General features: G+C 35.5%; 1 protein-coding gene across 3 annotated transcripts in view; it reads left to right on the top strand.

The window, feature by feature from the left end:
• Positions 1-15,795, top strand: part of LOC131681359 (uncharacterized) — an 833,365-nt gene that overhangs the window by 386,404 nt on the left and 431,166 nt on the right. The window lies entirely within an intron of this gene.

The raw sequence follows: 15,795 nt of genomic DNA, 5'->3' as shown, positions 1-15,795 counted from the left end.
GAGGATGTATAGCAAATTGCAACATGTGGGAACAGAACAGTGAGCTATAGATGCTCTATAGATGTGAGTCGATAGTTGTGATCTAAGACAAGACGTGACAATAGGGGGGCCGTTTTCGTTCCAATTTTACGTCAGAATGGTCCAGCTCCTGATTGGTTGATTCTGACTTTTTGCACCATACGCAATGTAACTGCAGGGATATCGAAATGATGTGTGGCAGTGTTGCTATATTAATAGGTGAAGAATGTCATTACTTTTGACAAATAAAATTATTAGCGTTAAAAAAGTAAAAATGTCTAAATTGAGCTGAAATTGTGCGGCAAAGCGAAACAAATGTTTATCATGCATTTATCGTATACGTGGTTAATTAACTTTAACAAAAAATATGACAGAAACTACACTAGAATCTAAAATTATTCAGAAAATTGCTTCATCAAACCTTACTAAACACCCATGACATGGAAAATCGGTTCCCTTCATCAATATAGTGGATTCAAGATATAAAATATTGTCGGCATAAAATAAATTAACAAGACTCCATTTTCATTAATAAAAATAGCAACACTGTTCAAAAGATTTCGGCAGGGTGAAAATGTGTGAAAAGAAGAATGTTGAAGGAAAAATAAGAAGCCGATTATCACGTCTTGTCTTAGGTTGTGATCTAAGGCAAAACGTGACAATCGGCATCTTTTTTTCCTTCGACATTCTTCTTTTCGCACTGCCGAAATCTTTCAAACAGTGTTGCTATTTTTGTTAATGAAAATGGAGTTTTGTTAATTTATTTTATGCCGACAATATTTTGTATCCTGAATTCACTTTATTTATGAAGGTTGCCGCTTTTCCATGTCATGGGTGTTTAGTAAGGTTTGAGGAAGCCATTTTCAGAAAAAATGTTTCATTTTGCCACACAATTTCTGTTCAATTTAGTCATTTTTACTTTTCTAACGAAGATAGTTTTTATTTGTCAACAGTAATGACAATCTTTTCCTATAAATATAGCAACACTACCAAACATCATTTCGCTATCCCTGCAGTAACATTGCGTACGATGCAAAAAGTCAGAATCAACTAATCAGGAGCTGGACCATTCTGACATAGAATTGGAACAAAATTGTCCCCCCTCTTGTCACGTCTTGTCTTAGGTTGTGATAGATACAATTCATTTGCACGCTCTTGAAAAAAACTACATTTTCAATGTCACCGTAGTCGTGTCCTGTACACAATTACCTTTAATTAACTATATTTGATGTTAAAGAAAATAATGTACACACCTAGAAAATCAACTTTTAATGGAAGAGAATGAATACTGCAGATTTTTTAAATTTTTTAACATGAATAATAAATGCAATCCATTGACGCCATTCAGATCAGAACATTCGGAAATGGCAAATAATGTAAAAAATCATATAACCACCGTAGGAAATGTTGAAATAACATTTTTTTCAGTAATTGCATCTGCTTTTCTACTTGTGAATAACTTCCCCAGTGTTCATGTCGTCGCCAGAGTGTGAAATAGAAGTTGTGCATTCCGGCTCGCGTAGTTGCTGTGGGACGTTTGCACTTCGGAGTATTTTTCTTGTATTTATTTTCCTTTATATTCGATTATCTATTTCAACAACACCTTATATTATTATATTGTTACCTCTTATGAAATATCTGATGCGCTTTAATTTATGCCGATCACTTTTCTTTCTCACCGACACGTAATGTCGCGAACGAAACCTTGAATTGTTTGGAGGTTGATCGAATATTGGTGCCAGCTTGAACAAATGCAATCGCGTTCTTTATGTCTTCTTCACTTCGTTTTGACGTTTTTCGCACGAAATTACGCACAATTTTCCTGTTGAAATAATTCAAATTAACATTATAGTAGCGACCTTTAGTGTCCCCAAACGGCCAACCTATCGTGTCTCCAAGCGTATATTTCATGTTGATGTCCATATTTTTTCAAAGCCAAAAATATCGAAAAACCACCACATAACTCGTGTCCACCATAAGATTTTAGCCTTCCGACAGTCGCGCCTGTGCACTGAGTGCACGCTGCTCTGAAAATCTAGCGAAATCATCTTCGGACATCAGCAGCTACTCGTCCAGTGCGTCATATGCGCGACTTCCGGAGGGTTAACGTAAGAAAAACTCACTTAATTTTTTTTACAAGACGAAAAATTATGGTTTTATGCAGCTGTGTTTTCGCAGAATAACACGCGAAAACATAAACGACGCCCTCACTAATACAGCTGATCCACGGTAACAACTGTAATAACAGTCGTCAACGATTTTCTCTACCGAGTATTTAATTCACGCAACATGAGCGTCCTCTACAATAACCTAGCAAAGATAAGTCGCTATACCTATTGTGCCCCCATACCTATTTGAACCCATTTTACTCTACTTGTTAATCTGTGTATTCATATACCATCCATCTAAATCACGGATGATCACAACGCATAATCCAAGGGGTAAAAACATCAACTCCGCCAAATATTTCATTTTAAAGTGAACTTACTTATTATTTTGTCTTCATAGTGAGACTATATATTAATTTTAGAGAAATAGTTCTTTCATTATTAAGAAAATTCACAAAATCTTTTCGGAATTCAATTCCTTGAATCACGTAGATATGAATTCATACTCTGATGTTCAAAAGCTGATTAGTTTTGTCACTAAAATACCAGTAAAGCAATACTCTTTATGTAACAGTCTCATTTTTGGTTATTGAAAATTGTAAAATAAAATATGAAATATTTTAAATCTCCGCCTTTCGCGAACAGATTTAGATAATCTATAATTCTTCGAATTGTATTTGTATAAGCTTGCTAATTAAGTATATGTACATGCTAAGAACAAATCTTATTTTGACAAAATCACACATACTCATAAAGTAAGCTACATATGCAAAAACAAAAATAGAAGCAACATTTTGTCACGTTAGGCCTTTCGTTTGAAACTACCCAAGTAACAATTAAAATGCCTCGGGGATTTATCATTGTTTTATCCTGGTTTTATGAAGGAATCCTTGAAAACGGTGATTTCCTAAATTTCACTATAAAACTATGTTATGACTTTCACGATAAAGCTTTTGGTTACAAGTTTATATAGTGGTTGTGAAACGGTTCTATATACTTTGTTAAAACTGGAATAAAACTAAAATACAACAAGAAATTAAGTTATAAGACAGTTTATCGTAGATTATTGCACGTATTCAGGTTTTAGAATGTCTATATTAAAACCTCTTTAAAATAATTACTCGTATGAAAGGCATGAGCTATACTAAGGGGTTATAAAGTTGTCATCAGAAGCTCGAATCTTTGTTTACTTGCATGTAATATAGTAACTTGCATGTACTTCGAAAATACCATTTGGAAATGGAATTCTCCCCTTTGACCCAAAGCAGAAGACGAACCAAGACAGGATTATTTCGTCTTTGCAGGTTAATAACTCTTAAGAATTTCTGAACAGCCGCTGACAGGAGGATTGGTTTGTTTTTTTTCCTCTTTCTCGTTTCTCCAGGATGATTATCAAGATGGTAAATAAAAGTGAGAGCTGATGCAGTTGTCAATCACGAGAAGCTGATTAAGCATTGTTTCATTTTTAAAACGATTTACGATTTGGTGACTTATGTTGATGCTAGAAAACACATTTAACAAAATAACATTCATTTGAAAAATAAGTAAATATCGAAATTAGATCATTTGAGAAAAATATGACATTATTGATAATTGAATAAAAGCTGGTAGTTGATTCAAAGGGCATGGTAATTTTTAATATTGAAAGCAGCAATGTAATAAATGGACTTTCATTATTTCTAGGTGTAATGAAGAATACATATCTTACAGTGGCTAAATTACCTTAGAGGGTTGCAATGATTTGTTTTTTGACTGACTGTGAACCAATTCTCGCATTATATTACAAAAAAGGAAGTCCATCTGCGTTTTAGTACCATAAACAATAAGCTCATACAAATGCATTTCGGTCTAGGGTCAGATCACTCTAGAAATACATAACAAATTTGAATCCAATTTGAAAAAAAAACGCATTTCATTTCCATTTTTGCATCAACTTTCACTCTTTTGCCGAAACATTTGTTCAACAAGCGTCTTACGCAGATCTACTTCGTTCGAAACTTTGTTGGAGTAGAGTTAGTTTGTGGCAGGGCTTTGACGTCTTACACGCAACGCAAAATGCATTTCAAATTTGTATTTTGATGGAAAGTAAATATTTAATTTTTTTGATTTTTATAAATGCATCTCAAGAGATCTGTCCCTAGATTTCGGTACACAATTTGAAGAAAATATCTGCGATCCTTTATCGAACAAGGACTATTGACAAATCTCGTGCTCGATTGGAATAACACTGACAGTAAATGGCGAACACACTATAGAGATGGCGAGTATTCAGTGTGTTTATTTTAACCTATTGTGCTACTCAACGCTACTGCGGTTGTCAATGCCCCGTTACATATAGGATTTTCGATTGATTGACACCGGTGTAGTGCAGTGCACTGGTTTTGCCGAAGGGCAAGCACTAAATCTTCAATACGACGCAGTGCCAAAAGTCTTACATAATTAGTTACTTTAAGTACCATTAAGTACCATAAAGTACATTAAGTACCGCAAAGATTTGAAAAAGTACGCGACTAATTCATTGTACTTTAATTACTAAAACGATTTTAAGTACAGCGCCTTCGTACTTTAAATACGCAAAGTGTTTAGTTACCGTCAAGATGTACTTTAAATACTTCAAGTAAGTACACATCGACATTAATTACATTAAGTACCTTATTAAGTACAACAGAAGTATTTTTAAATACTTTCATTATTTACTTTAATTATATTCAAAATATATTGATATTTTCAATACGACGCACTCAAACCTGCTAGTGCTTGTCCCTCGGGTTTTGCACTTTCTAGCAGAAGTGTCAATGGCACCCAGGATTCTACACTTCTGTTAGAAAGTGCAAAAATGGTGCAATTCCAGTGCACTCCACTACACCGGTGTCAATCAATCGAAAATCCTAATAGTAAAATCCCCCACCTTTCATTTACCATCGTGGACAAAGTCACTGGCAAAATAATCAAAACCAGCAAGCTGTGATTTAGTCCAGCATAAAACTTGTCACTCTCAACATAGATGCAGAAGTTCCATGATAAACACGCTTGCTATATGAATTGCTCAGTTATGACCGTTTTAGGAGGAATTGGGCAATCCATGAGACGTTTCTGATCAGCTGATTATTTCTTGTTTACTTCTTCTGACGTTACTCCGAGGGGTGCGACGCCCAACAATATCGTTGATTCGATCCAACATCTAACCAATCGGACTAACGAAAGATGTTTGTCGGACGAATTTTTCTGTTCGCAGGAGTAGACTTGTTGACAGAACCCACCGCTGAATTGTCAAATAAACGTCTAATGGATTGGATGGCCTAATTGTCTTATGAAAGACCAAGTTTTATTAAAAAAAATGTCGCCTGGAAGCAAAAATAGCTAATTGCAAAGCAAAATTTTTCAAATACACGCCTTCTTGTTCGTATGATGGGTGGAATCAAACGTTTTGAGACATTTTTTGAAAGAATCTGCACTTTTTAACAAAACATTTAACATTGTTTTACCAAAACTTGGTTAAGTGTTGTTTCTATATTTGCAGAAAAATATTACCGAATACTCTTTTTCAGTAGAATTCATGTGGCGCATTTATTTTGCGTTGCTCTTTCATGATGTTTCCCCATACATCCTTAACGGCATGCCTTCAAACACGTATGGATGTGTTATGAACAATAATGAAGTTCTTTCATTCACTATTCTGAAAAAATGTATACCTTACAATATGGCATTTTGTTCGATGATTGGCGTCATGCGATGTTAAGGAATAAAACCACGATAAAATTTTATTGAATACATCTAATCAGTGAAAAAATTCAGGTTAAAACTGAAAGTTCTTACATGGATAGCATAAGAAGTTTTATGGATTTCTTCAGGAAAACTTTACACAGTTTTATGATGGTTTAATAGCGCTCTTATAGTGGTTTTCCGCACTGCTAGGTCAGAAGGTTTTATGCTGTTGGTTTAATATCACACCTAAAGAGTAGAATAGAACTGTAATAAAACTATTACTCCTATGATAGTTTGCATAACAAGTTCTACTGATTACAATAAAACTGGGCCAATTTGTCATAATATGGGTTTATAGCAGCCTGTAGGAAGTACATAAGACCCTAAGGTTAGCATGGGAGGTTTTAAATATTAGCTTTATTAAACGATATAAAAAAACTTAAATTTAACCAAAATTGTTACTTGAGAAATTTCGTTAAACTTCCGGCAATCGCGCTAGTGCGCTGAGGGCACGCTGCTCTGAAATCGTCTTAGAGCAGCTGCGACTGTTCGTGCAGTGAGCCATTTGCGCGACTTCCGCAGGGTTAAGATTGCTTCAGCAATTACTGATATAATTACATGGCACTAGTTTACATACAGACACACTTATATACAGACGGGATGTTGTCGAGCTGTGTTGATTAGCTAACGGGACTCAGCTTTTCGAGCCTCGGGAAGGTAATCCAAATTTGAGCAAATCCTATACATTTCCAAGAAATATAAAAACTGTTTTGGGCATTTATTTGAGTGTTTTTGGCTTTAAAATCACACAACTTAAGAATGCCACTTTGAACTCAAAACAAAATTACGCCATTCAATTCAGTATTCAAATGTACAAGTAAAACAGCCATTAACGCTACTGTTTTTATTCTGCTTAATTGTCTATTCCATTGAGGTGCAATTTGTATAATTGATAATACAAAAAAATGAAATGCCCATAAATTCCGATCCTGATGTATTAGAGAGAAACGGAAAACGCCATTCTTTCATCATTTTTCTTCTTCTTCAAACACTGTGCGGTCACAGCAAAAACTCAAGCTGATTTTATTTTGTCGAACAATGTAATAACCCCAGTTGTACGATGTTAGTCATCGTACCAAATAGATTGTTGTGGGGTCCTAAATGAAACTCAATTTTTTCATAAAACTAACCAACAGATACAAAGAAACGAAAATAAATAAAGACACTAGTAAATATATCGATATTATTACAATGACATAAGAGACAGAAATTTCGGAATCACGGATGCGTTATTCTACAAATTTTCTCATTTCAACTTCAGAAGCCCTATTTTTCAATAGTGCCCAGGGACTCGACTGATTCACAGATAGTGGTTTAGAATGCTAACAAATCATTAATTCCAGTTTAATCCGCGAGTATGTAAATAATATGACTTCCAGCGCCCGGAAAGGATATTATATTTCTTGATCACTAACGCAGCCTTTGTTGAAACTTTGCTGGCACCACCAGAAGCAATGAGCATAAATCATTCCCTAAATAACGCTTTGTTGTGTACGCAGGAATCGTTCCACCATTATGTTGTGTAGCAAAGTTTTGCGGCAGCAGCGTGGTTATGTGCACAGAAACGGCAAACATACTACAACCGACCGACCGACGACACGCAATCACTCCAAGCTGAACCGTCAAAAATGTGGTTAACCTAGGCTGTGGCGTTTTCATTAATATATTTATGATGGGAAATAAAACAGAATGTCACAACGAACGGAGAGGAAATGATGGTTCTCACTCTCTGTGTTTTCTTGGGTAGTATATCTTTCACAAACTCTGCAAGCTAATTAGATTTTTATTATGATTCGCAGTTTGCATGAACATTAAGGATACCCCGAATGTCCAATAAGCTAGTTAATTTCCGTGACCGCTGTAGAAGTTTAAAAAGCTGGTATTGCGCAATCTTGAAAGCTGTGTAGGAGTAAATCCAAGTAAATGTTTCAATTTCAAACCTTGCGGTAATCCTTTCAAGGCAGCCTTGAATGGTCAATCTGTCTTGAAATCAAATGAAAAAAAAATATATAAATTCTATGTGGGATAAAAAAGACGTCGCGTCCTTTGGGGCCAATCAAGCCATCCGCTGCAACTCGACATTCTCCTCTTAGACCAATCTGAAAAGAGGCTTTCACATCCGGAAAAAATGTCAGCGGATGAAATTGGTGTTACTTCTCGTTTGCATTACGGACAATGCATGGCGATTTACAAATTTCTTTTGTTTCACATTCGGATAAAACACCGAATGAGTTTTCTACAATCAGTTGGATTCCCGGGAGGAGAAGATACCCTTTTTCGATTCGTTTTAATAGTTGGTACACGGCCTTTTTGGGAAGAACCAGACATGTTAGAAGAATTAAATATTTCTTTGGTCTGAATTATCATCGAAAAATTTAAAATTTTAAAGAAGACTGATCAAGTAGAAAATGTAGGAAGTTTTGAGAACGAATAATTGTTGGAAAATAAAGTTAGTTTTGAGAAAAATTATTGCTGTTGAAAAACTTTAGATAAACTAGGAGCTACAAAGTTTTCTGACCGGATCAAACGAAGGTTCAAGCTGGACTGTATAAAGTTGTTCTATGGTTCAAACACACCGTGTAATGTTTGAAACCATTTGCTCCGGTTTACATCTAGCACAACTTTCTAATTACAGTGGTACGTACCAAGACTATCACTAGTGAAACTTATATTGTTCAAATATATCTCTGTGAAAATAGTCCGTATCCGACCATTACATACTATAGAATAAGTAAAGTCACAGAGAACAGACATTCATGATCGAACAACAATATTTAAAAAACGTGTGTAAACATTTGAATTAATATACGATAAATACTAGCGCCGCCACACCAACCTATCCCAACTATCCGTCAAATCCATTCCGGAACCGGTTCGAAATCCTGAATAGATTCAGTATGGAGTCTTGCTCAAAGAAAACAACCGATTCCGTCTCTATCGGTTGACGCATTTGAGCCGTAATTCATTCCGAATCGGTTCCGGACTAGTTTGACTGGGTAGAGGAATAACCGCTGTCAATTCTGTCGAACTCAGCCACGAAAAAACATGACGACAGTAGCGCACTTGGTTTGGATATCCCAACTACCTTCGAAACCGTTAAAGATTTTACACAAGTTGAATGCTGAAGATGGACGTCTGTTCTCTGTTGTAAAGTGATCGGATTTTAAGTGGAATTTATTTTAAACAGGTGAAGCAACATCACTTTCCGGCCACCCTATCCAGAATTCTTGCCGCGAATGACAGAAAGAGAGGCAGCTGTCTATCATGCTGTTGATGATTAATAAGGGGAGTATTGGTATTAAATCAAACATAACCTTCCACCAGCACCAAGAGAGTCATCTTCAAACAAAAATCCTCCCGAGAATAGTTTATTCTATTTAAACACTCTTCATCTTCCGGATCCAAATCCGGAGGTAGTGAATCGTCCATAATAATTGTTGTTTTAATCCGTATTTACCTAGACTGAAAACGGTTCTGTAAAAACATAATATCACATGTTTTAGTCTTTTGTTATGAAATTTTGAAAAAAATCTACCTAATCTAGCAGCAGCAAATTGCAAACACAAAACAAAAAGAACTATCAGATAGGGTACGAGAATACGGAACGCATATGTATATGTGTAGTGAGGGGAATGCACTGTGCAAATATTTTCAACGCAGGAGTCTTGTTAGGTGCAAAATGCGCAATATTAGAAAATGAATAACTCTATCATATTTTTTTTTCAATTTACCTTCAGTCCAAAGAAACCGCGTAACTTAGCGTAAATAGTTCTGTTCTCATTCGATCGTGACGTGCATGAAAATATTTGAATGAAGGGAACAACAAACTACAAAAAAAAACAATTCTCCACTGCTCCAAAACCGCATTCCGGGACAACGAAATGTGCAATTAGAATTGCACAATGCAATATCCAGTCCGGTTATTGCTTGATTATTCGACAGATTGTCCGTCGGGATGTCGCTGTCCATCATGCCAGCACGCCATAGACGGAGTACTCAAATGTTACCACAGAACATTTCGCGGCACATAAAATATGCATAAGTGCTCCGGTAAATTATCGCTGCAAAGTACACTCATTAAATATTTAAAACCATCATAGCTCCATTATATTTCTCCCCCATGTGCCACTTCTTTCGAGCAGCCATATTTTCACAAACGAGTGCCATTAAACACTTTTTCCCCGAGCGAGAAGACCCACTCACACGGGAGGGATGCCGTATTCGGTCTAGTCCAGCAGCAGCGATAGTGGGGAAGGATTTTAATTTTTCCACTCGTTAAAAGTTGGACACGAAACGTAAAAATTTCCCATGCTCATTTCATTGTTACGTTATTGCCTGTCATAACCAGCCGCCTCCCACTATCCGGAAGCAACAGTCTGCCTTACGTGTCCCGTCCGATGTCGACAGACGTGTATAAAGGATCTCTTGCTAGCCGACCTAAAAGCTTTCCCACCACCGACGACAAAAGCTCTTGCACTTGTACCGCCGTGAGTGGTTGAGTTCCGAAAGCTTTTGCACGAGAAGGAGTTCGTAACCGATCGGCACCAAGGGCGAAGCGATTCCATACTGAAGCCACTATTCGAGGCTGAGGCTGCCTCCCACGTTAGTACAGTCGTTCTTTGCGGAAGACGTAATGGGCTTTTGTGAACTACTTCGACTGGATTCCAGAATATTGTTACGTGTATGCATGTATTAAATATTTTTAAGCGAACATAAAATCCTGTGATCGGACCATCCATTGGCCCTACTGGAGAAGGGATTACTGTAAGTGACATAATAGCATGTTCAGCCTTTTACTGATTGTCGTTCGCGATGGAAATAGTGTGTGCTTATATGTCGACTATCGACTGCAGCAGAAGCGGAAAAATAAACTACTAAGGGAACTATAAAGCGTCTGATTCTGGTGGCGCAATCTAGGGTAAAATTTCGAAAGTATGCAAATAGATGGGGTGGAACCACAGACTATTAGGAAATAAATTTTCCGAATTAAATATAGCTATTAAGTTTACGAAATAGAAAAAAGTTTTCCGGATTAAACTTCCCATTCACTTATGGTACGTATAATAACTAATCCACATTTATCTGGCTAAACATATAGTAATGGAGCGCTCAACTTAATCGTTTTTAATCATTAGAAATTCCATTTTAGAAATAAAATACATAACAAAGTTTTCAGTACACAAGCTTATGTTAGAAGAACTCCTAAAATTGGGAAATTTGAACTAGCTTGATGAACCATTATCATTGGTAACTCCAACTATGAATCACGTAATATTGATGAATGGAGGAGATAGTTTTTCTTTTGGGATTCTTGAATCCCTACCCTTACCTAACAAACAACGAAAACCGAACAAGTCTGATATTCTGATACCACATAATGTGCAGAACCAAATCAGTACAAGCGGTTATCGAGCTAGATGGCATTTCACATAAACTAAACATCATATGTAACTAAACCTTCATAACATTTATGAAAACCAATTAACGACATTATGCTGGTTTAGAGGAATTTCCATCATTTGTTTGACGATATAAATTTAAATTCATCTAAATAATCTAACAAAGGGGTGAACAATGCACGGAAACGCTAAAAACGTGAACAAAATACCATCGAAGAATATTTTGACACGGTGTCTTTGAAGTACTTGTTCGTGTGAATATTCCCCGTAATCTAATTAAAATTAAAATTAGGCATTCAGAAGTAATAGTACCGGAAAAAAGAAATGAATCCGAAAAAATGCTATGAAATTGAAACGTCGAGATCTGGTGCAATCTCGAAAAAATTGGAATGGATTTTTTTTTTCAGTTGAGATGGGATTAGAGTTTGGAAGTGCAGCTTTTATGTTTGCCTTTCTCATATAGAAAGGTTATGCAATTGCTCCAAAAACCGACTTTCTAACCGAGGTCCGGACGGCCGAGTGTCATATTCCATTCGACTCAGTTCGTCGAGATCGGAAAATGTCTGTGTGTATGTATGTGTGTATGTATGTGTGTGTATGTGCGGATATATTAACAAAATGTCCACATCGTTTTCTCGGAGATGGCTGAACCGATTTTCACAAACTTAATTGCGAAGGGAAGGTTCAAGGTTCCCATCGGCTACTATTGATTTTTTTGTGTATTCGACTTCCGGTTCTTGAATTATAGGGTGATGAGTACGATCACACCGAAAATCCCGATTTCAGCGCATACAGCAATTAATGTAAAAAGGTGAACAATTTACGAAGTCTAGTTGCTCTGATTTGTAGTTCTAGGTCACTAACGGCCATTCAATGCCTCTTTGGCAACATTGACCCCCACAGACGGTTCCGGCATTCCCGAAAAAAATGGCCATCTTTCAAAATTAACAAATTCACATCGATTTCTCGGAGATAGTTAAGCTCATTTTCATAAACTTAGCCTCAAATGAAATGTGTACGATCATCATAGACTGCTGTAAAATTTTCTACGGATAGGATGTATTGTTTCCGAAATATAGACTGAATTATTCTGCCATATATAAAATTCCCATATACAAGCCGAAACAGGAAAATTTTCAAAGCAGGCAATACATAAAGCTCAAAAATTGTATTTATGTATTTTTGTATTTTTAATGTCAAACACCTTTAAAATGCATGGAAGTTGATGTTTTCTCCAACGAAAAAAATAAGTGGAATAGATTTTTTGGAACTTGGCTGATTTTGCAGCTTCCTGCCTACCGCATACAACAAGCTTATGCAGCTGTTCGAAACCCAACTTGCTAATCGACGGTCGGAGGATCGAGTCATATACCATTTGAGTCAGTACATTGAGATCGAAAAATGGCTATGTGTGTGTAAGTGTATCTAAAATGTGAACTTTGCAAGTTTTATTAATAAAATGCCGTACATCGTGAGATAAATACTTTTGAAACAAAGTAAATATTAGCATAGCACTGAATTCCTATGAAATGTAGCTGTATTTGATCATTATACATACAAAAACGTTCTTCCGCAGCAATTAATAGGAAAACTTTTAATTTAATTATCAGAAATCGTTCTACACATAACATAACAGGAATCCATCCCATCTCAACCGGTACACAGTTGTTGAAGGACATTTCAATATTAATTCTTCAAAATGGCTAATGAGATTTTTGTAAACAAACTTGTTTCGCTCATTACTCCGCTGCCGAGTTGAATTACATGAAAAATACTCTTGAATCAACATTTTTACCCTTGGTAGAATCAATTTCAAATATTTTCTGTGTTGAAATTATAACAAAATAAGAGAAATCAGCAAAGCAAAAGTTTGTTTACAAATCTTATTAGCCCTACTCAAAAGTTGATATGGATTTGAAAAACTGCAAATGATGTATGATTTACAGCATACAGCAGAAATGTTATTACAAATAGGGGATTTTAGGAACAAAATACCTCAAAACACTTACTTCGTATTTTTCAAGAAATGGATGTATTCTTATTCAAATACTAAGATTGCTCCCTTCAAATTGCATGTGTTGTATTTTTCTAATAGCTAGTTCGAAAGTTCTACCTTTTTATGTATTTTTTTTCTAATATTTTTCCATAATGCCAATGATAAAAACTTCAATTGAAGTTGGTAGGGGTCAAAAATTGTCCTGTGCAAAATTTGGCATCTGGGCTAACTTTGACGCTTGTCACAATATGAAGGGAGGCTTTGAGAAACACAAAAAAATCGAAATACCCTACACTAACTTCGAAAGCTTCAAAAGTTACAAAATACTCCTAACTGAAAAATATTAGTTGTTGATTTGGTAGAAAATATTTTCAGTTGGACAAACAATGGACGTATGCGAAAAAAAAGTTGTGTAGAAGGTATCTTAAAAACGGACTACAGAAAAATTCATTGCGAATTTACATAGAAACCAAAAGAGATAGAAATACGATGTTGAAGAACGAATGATAAGGTTATCAGCCTAATTTGGACCCCTCCTCATTTTGGACGCTTTTCAAACATTTGTCTCCCTTACTTCTGATTCCTCCAAATTCGTCTGGTTTGATGATGATAATTACATTCTTTGGGTTGTTTTTAAGTGTTAAGAATTTTTTAAGTTCATCTTTAAGTTCTCCAAATTATTCAAAATTCACAGTTAAGAAAATGATGAATTTTTAAAAGATGCATTTTTAAAATGTGTTTGACAGTACAATTCAATTGTTTTTCAATGATTGGATTGTGCATTTCATATATTTGAAAAGGTTCGCTTGTAAATTTTTCAAAGTGTTCAAAATATGTCGTAAAAATAATGATGTTAAATTATATTGGATACAGCTTACAGATTTTATTTCTTAGTAACAGATTATTTAATCATATTAGAAATGTAAAAAATCAATTAACGATAGGTTGAATGCAGATTATATTCCTTTTCAAATCATTGTCAAGTCCATGGAAATTAGAGCAATTAAATGTTTATTATGTTTACCTATTGTAAGGTAATAATTTACGTCGTTCTTAAATGGTAAAAGTCAAAGTTTTAATTCACTTTTTAATGCAAACTGCAGACTTGATCAATTATTTTTTAAGCGCGGTTGCAGTAATACCGCGCGGTAAAAGCTCCGCATCCGCGAGAAAAAGTGTTTCACCGCACCGCAGTTTTTGCGGTGCGGGTGCGGCAAATTACCGGTAATTACCGCAACCGCCGACGAACCCTACCAACAGTTAACAAAAACAAATGATACAAAAATTACACTAAAACACTGTTTAAATTTAACACTTCTTAAACACTAGTTTATATGTATTTACAGTACAATCATAACATTTATAGATCTTAGGCTAGCTCTATTAAGTACGACACAGGACGCGCGAAAACAATTTCTTCAGAGCAGAGCGAGACAAATTGAAATCAAACACGTTATAAGATTGATTAAAGACTCTACACATACTATTGACGGGTTCATTTTTGCCATATATAGTACGGGACACGGGAAAACGGACAAAAGAGTAGGAACGAAGACTACGTCGAAGATTAGATATAAATAAAAGGTATAATATTTCCATCGGCTGCAATTGAATTTCATTTTGATCCGACGTCTAGTTCTGGAGTTACAAGGTGAAGAACTCGGTTACATAGAAAATCTTATTAAAATTTGTCCACATCGGTTTCTCGAAATTTGCTCAACCGATTTTCGTAAACTTAGTCTTAAATGAAAGATACAACGTTTCCAACTTCTAGTTCATGAATTACAGGGTGACGAGTAGGATTACGCAGAAACTCCTGATATCAACGGATAGGGGAACATGGGGAGACTTGACCAGGTTTTCAGCTAAAACTGCATAAATCTCTAAAAAAGCCTTCAATCCCTCAAAAGTCATTCAGATATAATGCGCAAAGTTATTGCGCGTCTTTATGATTTTTTGCAGAATTTTTAATTTAATTTTTGAAAAGTTACAAAAGTTTTTCTGTGATCGTTTTTTCTGATCAAGTCTCTCCATCGCGGGGAGACTTGACCAAGGCGTGGGGAGACTTGACCAAGAGAATTTTGAAAAATCATAACAATAAATAATGACATAAAACATACTGTAATTATTTTTTTTCCCTATTGTCGAGATCCTTAGGTAGCAGTAAAAAATATAAAAGAGTTGCCTTTGATAAATTTTGATTTTTTTAATGTATTTCTTTTTAAGGATTAACTGTACTGCTTGCATTGCATGTTCACACGTCACGAAATCAGTCCTACTATTGCTAACTTTGTTTACAAATATTAAAATATAAAGACTTATGTTTGGGGTGGGAATTTTTAAGGCGTGATTAACATTAACAAAAGACACTAAAGCACAATAAATATTAGGAATTTTGTATCTTTCTTCAGCTGATCGCCACTTGGTCAAGTCTCCCCAACATTAGTTATTGCGTTCAATGTCATGCAAATTCTAGTAATAACTATTCCAATGCTCCAGTTTATGTAAA

The sequence above is a fragment of the Topomyia yanbarensis genome, chromosome 2, assembly GCF_030247195.1.
Source record: "Topomyia yanbarensis strain Yona2022 chromosome 2, ASM3024719v1, whole genome shotgun sequence".
Lineage (NCBI taxonomy): Eukaryota > Metazoa > Arthropoda > Insecta > Diptera > Culicidae > Topomyia > Topomyia yanbarensis.
Note: the sequence above shows the minus strand (reverse complement) of the source record. Positions and strands in the feature narration are given on the sequence as shown.